At 40.7% G+C, this 9,451-nt stretch overlaps 1 pseudogene; it reads left to right on the top strand.

The window, feature by feature from the left end:
• Positions 1 to 3,623: 3,623 nt before the first annotated feature.
• LOC147728370 (uncharacterized) overlaps positions 3,624 to 9,451 on the top strand; it is a 49,333-nt pseudogene continuing 43,505 nt past the window's right edge.

The raw sequence follows: 9,451 nt of genomic DNA, 5'->3' as shown, positions 1-9,451 counted from the left end.
TGTGAAATCTATGGTTTTGTCAGTGAATTTAATAGGTTTTTTAAATGCTAATTCCTAACTATAACTGGTGTGAAACCTATGGTTTTTTCAGTGAATATATATATATATATATATATATATATATATATATATATATATATATATATATACCAACACCTTGAAACAACTGTCGGGGTTCTTTCCTTGTGGGCGCTGCAAGGCCTGTAATGGTAGCAGAAGAGTGCTATCGTACAGTATACCTGATACTGGTAACATAGTGCCCATCAAGCAGTTTATAACGTGTAGTTCCCAGTTTGTAGTGGACTGCTTGCTCTGCCCGTGTGGCTTACGCTACATGGGCAGCACAATCAAAGAACTCAAACTGAGGATTCTGGAACATCTTCAGGCAATCGAGAAAGTTGACATTGCATATCCGGTTGCCCAGCACTTTGCCGAGGAACATGGCAAAGATCGTACCAAACTCCAATTCTTTGGATTGGATGTTGTTCCACCCAATATACGAGGAGGTGATCGGCTTAGAAGACTCCATAGGTTGGAATCAAGATATATTGTGGACCTTTCCATTAAACACCCGAGAGGACTCAATAGTGGAGAGGAACTGTCATGCCATTTAGGCAAATGAAATCATAACTTTTGTAGGCTCTCCGGAGAATGTTCTGTGTAATGCTGTCTCTTAAGAACTATGAATTGTATGATTGCCTTTTATAAATCTTGCATTTCTCTTTACTTAGTTTGGAATTTTCGAGGGTAGTTCCCTGCACTAATCTACCATCTGTGTAGTAATTGCAGGGTTCTGGACATGTACATATGTATATACAGACAGAGTCTGGAATCAAGAGAAAGTGGTTATGTTCACTAATCATTTCCATCATGGACAAAGAATAAGAATGATGATGCTATATGAGTAAGCACTATCTTCTTTGCAAGATGATTTGGGAATTCACTTACCGATCAGATGGAAATCATTTATATAACATATTTTATATAATACATTTGGTCATTAAGATGTTATTTGTTGATAAGCTTGATGAATTTTGAGAACTTTTGATAATCCTGACAACTTCTACAATTCTGAAATTCTGTCATACATGTCATGACATATTCTTTTTGATGAACTGCATTGTTATTTCTGGTATAAGTTTGTTAATCATGTTTTGACATTTTGTACATAGGACACTAGCCGATCCACGGCTTTATTGAAGCGTCATATTTCATGGACATTATATAAACTATACCCCTGTAAATGGATAGAACACCATTCAAAAATGGCGCCCGTAGTGGTGCAAAGGGGCGAAGTCCTATGTCACTGTCAATGATTGTAAAACAACTTTATTAACTTGCTGTTTGCACGTCACTAGTGACACACTGACGAAGGCTTACGCCGAAACGCTTTCCTTTTTCCCCACATTAAATCATCACCGTGATATCTCTCATTTTATGAGTGCTGCTTCTTTTCTTGTGAACTAAGAAAGGCTTTGAGCGTTATATATATATATATATATATATATATATTCCGCTCCGTGGGGTTGTCCAAAAAGCGGGTAGCACTCGAGCCTGTGTGCGCCTTAACCAAGGCGTTAGTTGGTATGGGCAGTTGCGTGCTTGTAATAGGCCTGACGCGTTTCGGAAATTTATTTTCCTCATCAGGGGCCAGCAGTAAAGTGCACGACGTCTACCATCTCCCTGTATTATACCAAGCAAGTGCTTGTGGGAGATGTAGTCCATATTATCCTGGATGGATGCACTTTCAAATTACTGCTTGTCCCAAAGGCTCTAACATGAGCCCCCAAACATCCCCACAGAGCGGAATATATATATATATATATATATATATATATATATATATATATATATATATATATATATATATATATATATTTCTCACCACGTTCTCCTTTTCGAAAAAGTACGTAGACGACACACCAGGAGTTTGCTGTGCTGTGGAAGTTTATTGGCAGCAAAAACAAACTGTTGTTTGTTTGTTTTTGCTGCCAATAAACTTCCACAGCACAGCAAACTCCTGGTGTGTCGTCTACGTACTTTTTCGAAAAGGAGAACGTGGTGAGAAATAAATTGGGCTTCCGGGACCCCAGAGACGACCCACTCGAGAGCGGGTACTAGCGTGTACCGGGAATCTGTGTCTGATATATATATATATATATATATATATATATATATATATATATATATATATATATATCCGCCGAGAACTTTGTTGTATCTTTAATCAAAAAGAGAACAAGTTGAGGCCCATTTGCATTTCACAGTGAAATTTATTAGCGTTTCACACCCAACGCGTTTCGCAGCCGCAGCCGATTAAAGATACGACAACGTTCTCGGCGGATTTACAGGGGCAAGGCGAAACCCCGTTGAGGCCCACCAGAGAAAAGCGGTGCGGGCTCAATTCGTCATTGTTGTTGTGGTATATATATATATATATATATATATATATATATATATATATATATATATAGATATATATATATATATATCTATATATATATATATATATATATATATATATATATATATATATATATATATATATATATATATACATATATAGATATATACATATACAACAAAAGGCCCAGGAGCTTTCAAAAATGCACTCGCAGCAGTTGTTAAACACCAAAGGTATTTATTTTCCGGAGAGGACCAGCATCTACATTTCAGGTAGGTTCATTGCCGACGTGTTTCGAGGACTGCTCCTCTTCTTCATGGGAGCTCCAGTATCACGCAGAAGACTACAATTAAGTTTTTTAAGCATGTTGGACCCCCAGTGGGTCATGCGCAGTGCGTACATAATGTATGGTGCATGCTGGGACATCCAGTCCCTAATTGGAGATTATTGTTACTCCCAGTGAGCTCCGTGTGATACTGGAAATTGAGTGAGTATTATTAGCCCTTCAGTGGGCCCCAAAATGCCACGCTGGTTGAATTGTCTCACAGCTTTTGCACTGATCGCGGCTTTGGAAAAGTTCAGCACGCCGCGCAGCCCCACCTTTCAATTTCCCGGAGACTTTGCATTCCAGCAGGGCCGCCGTGAAAATAGTTGTGCAACAAAAGGCCCAGGAGCTTTAAAAAATGCACTCACAGCAGTTGTTAAACACCAAAGGTATTTATTTTCTAGAGAGAACCAGCATCTACATTTCAGGTAGGTTCATTGCCGAAGCGGTTTGAGGACTGTTCCTCTTTTTCATGGGCAGCTCCAGTATCACGCAATTACGTTTTTTAAGCATGTTGGACCCCCAGTGGGTCATGAACAGTGCGTACATAATGTGTGGTGCATGCTGGGACATCCAGTCCCTTATTGGAGATATGTTGGCCAGATCTTTATCAAGTTTTAATATGTTCCAGAATTTCCCCATAGCTTGTCTCACTTTACTCGATTATGACAGTGAATACAAGGGAGAGAGAGAGTTTAATTGCCATTAAAGATGTTAACAATGATGTCTCTGAACCAATGACTCGCAGATTCATCACTGATTATCTCAAACAATCGAGTAAAGTGAGACAAGCTATGGGGAAATACTGGAACATATTAAAACTTGATAAAGATCTGGCCAACAGTGTTTGACTATGCAGCGACGCGTATAGATGTGTATCGCTTTATACGCCAAATGAAATTGCGCAAATACTTTGCCACACAAACTTTGAAGTCTAATACCGTGATCCCGGTTCCAACTGATGTCAACACCCCGGACGGGGGGTTGGAGGTAAGAGCCGCTGATGTATCCACCTATTTAGATCTTAATGACCTTTGTCAAGCCACTGATTCTCAACCATTTATCTCTGAGTCAGAAAGTAACACTCAAACCAGACTGGCCACTATTAACATCCACCAGAAGGGTGCAGGCATCACGCCCTTTAAAAACAAATCCAAGTTTGTACCTTTAATGGCCAAAGATGGTATCGACACGTTCCATGAATGTATAACCAACGATATCAAGTCATTATACATAAAGTCTTGCAAAAGGAATAAAGGCAGATACTACCAACAACAGGCCAAGTACATAGCACTTATGAAAAAACTATCCAGTAACCCAAATATCGTTGTGAAAACAGCGGATAAAGGAGGCAATTTGGTAATCTGGGATAAAAAGGACTATGTAACTGAAGCGTTGCGGCAATTGAATACTATCACTTGCTATTGCAAAGCAACTAAGAAAGATTATCTCAACGTCAAAACTATGTTGGAAAAAATGCTCAACAGATTTCGGCGAGAGGGATTGATTTCAGGTGAGGAGTACAAATTTATGCACAAAGAGTTCCCCGTCCTCCCTGTTTTCTATCTAATCCCGAAAATACATAAAAACGTCTCGCCGACCCCTGGAAGACCTATCATCTCGGCGATCAACAGTGCAGGGGAAAATGTTAGCCGCTATGTTGATCACTTTTTGCAGGACCTAGTCAAGAAATTACCCAGCTATGTGCGTGACACTGGCGATTTCTTGATGAAAATTCAAGACTTGGAATGGCAGGAGGACATGTTGCTTATCACTTTGGATGTGGAATCCCTCTACACGAGCATTGGCCATGTAGAGGGACTTAGAGCTGCTAAACATTTCTTAGACACTCGTTCTGCGGACTTCTATGAACATAATAAAGTCATCATGGAACTTATGCACTGGTGTCTCAATAACAACTTTTTCACCTTTGGGAAAGACATATGGAGGCAATTGCGAGGCGTGGCCATGGGTTCCTGTTTCTCCCCCAGCTACGCGTGCTTGCACGTGGGCTGGTGGGAGGAACAGGTCCTGGGCACTACACACGCAATTTGGGTGAGAGAAAAGATCATCAAATATCTGAGATACATAGATGATATCTTTATTCTTTGGCAAGGAAGTGAACAGGAAGCTTTGTTGTTTATTACTGAGATCAATGACAATGTGTTAAACCTCCACTTTACTTCACATATTAGTGCTTGCCAAATAGATTTCCTTGATGTTCAGGTTTATGTGGAACAAAACAAACTTTTTTCCACATTGCATCGCAAACCGACATCAGGCAACACCTTGCTACACGCCTCCAGTCTCCATCCGAACCATACTATTTACAGTATCCCTCTTGGCGAAATCTTGAGAGTGAAAAGAATTTGCAGCTCTACACTAGAATTTGATAAGTGTATCACTGATCTCAGAGGCAGATTTTTGGAACGTGGTTATTCCAATAACATTTTCAACCAAGCTTTGGCTAAAGCAAGGTTGAGAAGTAGAGAGAGTCTATTCTCAACATCCAATGCTGATAATGCCAATATATCCGTGATGTCTGACTCCACTACCCACACTTGTCCCAGGTTTATCACCGCATACAGCAGTGATCAACAGGCCATTAAAAAAATATTCAAAAAAATTGGCCTGTTATCCTGACTGATCATATTCTAAGCCCTACTTTACCTGTTAGACCTGTGGTGACTTTCCGTAGAGCAAGGAACATGAGTAGTTATCTTGACATCTCCAGTCCTGAATTAAAACAGAAGGAAATATGGTTGAAGCCACACCAGGATTTCGGAAATGTTCACACTGTAGAGCATGTAAATTTGGGGAGAACAAAACTCACTATCGTATTCCATTTTGCTCTAATGACATCCCTATCAAAGGCAGGTATGACTGCAAAACAGATTTTGCAGTCTATGTTCTGACGTGCACCTGTGGACTACATTACATCGGTAGTACTACTGCCCAGGTGCATGTCAGGATTCTCCAGCATTTAAGGGCCATATTACATACAGATACAGCATATCCTGTAGCACGCCATTTCGCGGCTAAGCACAACAAAGATCTCAATTGTTTGAGATACTTTGTAATAGGATCTGTATTGCCCTTACGCAGGGGAGGGAACAGAGAGCTGTTATTACGACAGCTCGAAACTCGCTTTATACTCGAGTTCGATAGTAAGTGGCCTAATGGCCTCAATAACACTGAGGATTTTTACAACTTTCTCTAGAAGTACTACGAACTCCAGCTACATGTTTTGCTTCCCGTGCCCATATCTGTGATACCTGTTGATTCGAAATGAGCTGTTCGGTTCTCTCCAGTATGGATTATCTGTCCTGTGTCCACGAGTAGTCAGGTCCCCTGTTGCTCAGTACAACTCAATATATAACACAGGATGGATGTTGATAGTATGAGCCTCTTTTTGATCCTGGTTAATGCTGAAAGACAGTCAGGTTCCCTGTTGTCTTTCATGGTTTATATGACACTCATCTGTTCATAGCACTTTATATGTATAATAGGATTATTTATTTGCATATTTATGTGTTGTGTATTTTGAATTTTCTTATAGTGTGCCATCCCCAATTTTATATCTGGGGTTGATATATCTTCTCTTCACGTTTTTTACACTTTTAACACTATTTAATGTTTGTATTATAGTCTGTTATGTTCTTTTTGGATGTGGTTTTTATGAATTTCATGGTTTTAAGATTGCACTTTTTAGACAGAAAAACATGATATAGTTCCTGATTTTATCATGGGTAATAATAATGTTTTTTCATTGTTTAGTGCTCTATGTACATAATACCATGAACTTGATATGCTTAATCTAGTTGAACAGACAGTATGCACTTTATTTTTAGCCTCCTTTGCACACTAGGCATGGTTTGTCCTAGCATGTTTGTGGTTGTTAGTTATATGGCTCTGCCATGCCAATATTTCTTTGTCAAAGGTTGATTCCTTTGTAATGATTAGGTATATATTGGCCACCTTATGATTTTTGACTATCTCTTTACGATCAATTTGACTGCTCCATTCTGCAGCTGTGAATACTTGCTATCTGGATTCATCCAGTTATAACTCCTTCCTTTGGACAAATGTCCTCAGAATATGTATTTTTTGTGTGTACAATAATTTGAAATGGATTCTAAATATTGGTTTTAGATCTTTGTTACACATTGCGCATTGATGCAGGAAATGTAAATATTCACAGTGACAAGTTCAACATACCTGTTATATACGTTTTTGAGATAGTCTGTTTTCCATTGTGATGCGAGTCACGTGACTCACTGGGAAACAGAATGGTGGGCGGAGCACTTTTAGCACTTTATAAGCACTATCATTGCACTTTTGCCTTGCATGTGAACAAGGGCTGTTTAGCTCGAAACGCGTCATGTCTGGTTACTCACAGAATAATCTGGAACAATAAATCTTTTTCCTGAAAGCTGTGGTCTGTCTCCTGCTTCGCCGTTCCTGCTGGTTCGGAGGTGGTTCTTCAGGAGTGACTGTCGATATATATATATATATATACATATATAGATATATACATATACAACAAAAGGCCCAGGAGCTTTCAAAAATGCACTCGCAGCAGTTGTTAAACACCGAAGGTATTTATTTTCCGGAGAGGACCAGCATCTACATTTCAGGTAGGTTCATTGCCGACGTGTTTCGAGGACTGCTCCTCTTCTTCATGGGAGCTCCAGTATCACGCAGAAGACTACAATTAAGTTTTTTAAGCATGTTGGACCCCCAGTGGGTCATGCGCAGTGCGTACATAATGTATGGTGCATGCTGGGACATCCAGTCCCTAATTGGAGATTATTGTTACTCCCAGTGAGCTCCGTGTGATACTGGAAATTGAGTGAGTATTATTAGCCCTTCAGTGGGCCCCAAAATGCCACGCTGGTTGAATTGTCTCACAGCTTTTGCACTGATCGCGGCTTTGGAAAAGTTCAGCACGCCGCGCAGCCCCACCTTTCAATTTCCCGGAGACTTTGCATTCCAGCAGGGCAGCCGTGAAAATAGTTGTGCAACAAAAGTCCCAGGAGCTTTAAAAAATGCACTCGCAGCAGTTGTTAAACACCAAAGGTATTTATTTTCTGGAGAGAACCAGCATCTACATTTCAGGTAGGTTCATTGCCGAAGCGGTTTGAGGACTGTTCCTCTTTTTCATGGGCAGCTCCAGTATCACGCAATTACGTTTTTTAAGCATGTTGGACCCCCAGTGGGTCATGAACAGTGCGTACATAATGTGTGGTGCATGCTGGGACATCCAGTCCCTTATTGGAGATATGTTGGCCAGATCTTTATCAAGTTTTAATATGTTCCAGAATTTCCCCATAGCTTGTCTCACTTTACTCGATTATGACAGTGAATACAAGGGAGAGAGAGAGTTTAATTGCCATTAAAGATGTTAACAATGATGTCTCTGAACCAATGACTTGCAGATTCATCACTGATTATCTCAAACAATCGAGTAAAGTGAGACAAGCTATGGGGAAATACTGGAACATATTAAAACTTGATAAAGATCTGGCCAACAGTGTTGATGAGCACCCCCAGATTACGTACCGAAGACCTAGATCTCTCAAAGACATGCTGTGCACCACTCTAGTACCAGGGAAAAGCAAGAAAACTAGCACGATTCAAGGTTTTTATGTTTGCGGCAAATGTAAGGCCTGCCACAACAACAAAAATCTGAAAGAAGTCAAACTATCCAATGATTGTGACAATTTTAAAATTCATAAGCATGTCACCTGCCTCACTGATCATGCCGTCTATGCATTAAAATGCCCCTGTAACTTGTACTACATTGGTAGCACGATACATCAGGCAAAAAAGAGGGTACTGGAAAATATGCGTGCCATTACCAAAGGGGATAAGTAGTATCCCATAGCAAGACATTACGCTATGTACCACAAAAGCAATGCCCACTTACTATCGTTCTGTGTCCTTGAAACTGTACCAATCAGGGAAAAGGGAGGTGACAGAATCCAAGAATTTAGGAGATTAGAATCAAAATTGATTATAAAATACAGAACCACACAACCACTGGGGCACAACTTGCACGAGGAACTTGCTGTGCACCTAGGCCAGAGTTCACTGCCGAATTAGCACTATAACCGCTCTCATGATTGTTTTTTAAGATTGTATGTGAGACACTGTTTTTATATGTTATAAGTCACACTTGTGTTTTTTTTATTTTTACAGATCTCTGGGAAGTCTCAATAGGAGAGTCTATTCCCTTTGGCCATGATCACAGCATACTGGGAGCACGTATGTCAGTTGGATTTATTTTAGGAATGACAATGCAAGTGAAACCAGATAAAGCTTTGACTTTGGATTAAATGCCGGTTTTTGCATGCCCGAGCATCATTATTGCTGGCAACTTTATCTGGATGAGAAAGTTGACTTTTATATCAGTTATCAGGGGGAGATAATACCTGCATTGGTGGTCAAGCATTGAGGCGCAGCAACAGGAGGCCCACGAATCACGCTGTTCACCCCCGCCGCCGCAGCACGCACGCGGCCGCTGTGAGGGGCTGAGGCGAGGCGAAGGACTACACTTCCCAGCGTCCCCTGCCTGACGGGGACACCGCCGGACAGGAAACACTTCCGGACACAAGCGCATAAACGCCAGCACTTCCCTCGGCAGAGCGGGGGAGATAATACCTGCATTGGTGGTCAAGCATTGAGGTGCAGCAACAGGAGGCCCACGAATCGCGCTGTTT

This window comes from Lissotriton vulgaris, chromosome 3_1, assembly GCF_964263255.1.
Source record: "Lissotriton vulgaris chromosome 3_1, aLisVul1.2, whole genome shotgun sequence".
NCBI lineage: Eukaryota > Metazoa > Chordata > Amphibia > Caudata > Salamandridae > Lissotriton > Lissotriton vulgaris.
The sequence above is the reverse complement of the archived record's forward strand: the minus strand, read 5'-3'. Positions and strand labels throughout refer to the sequence as shown.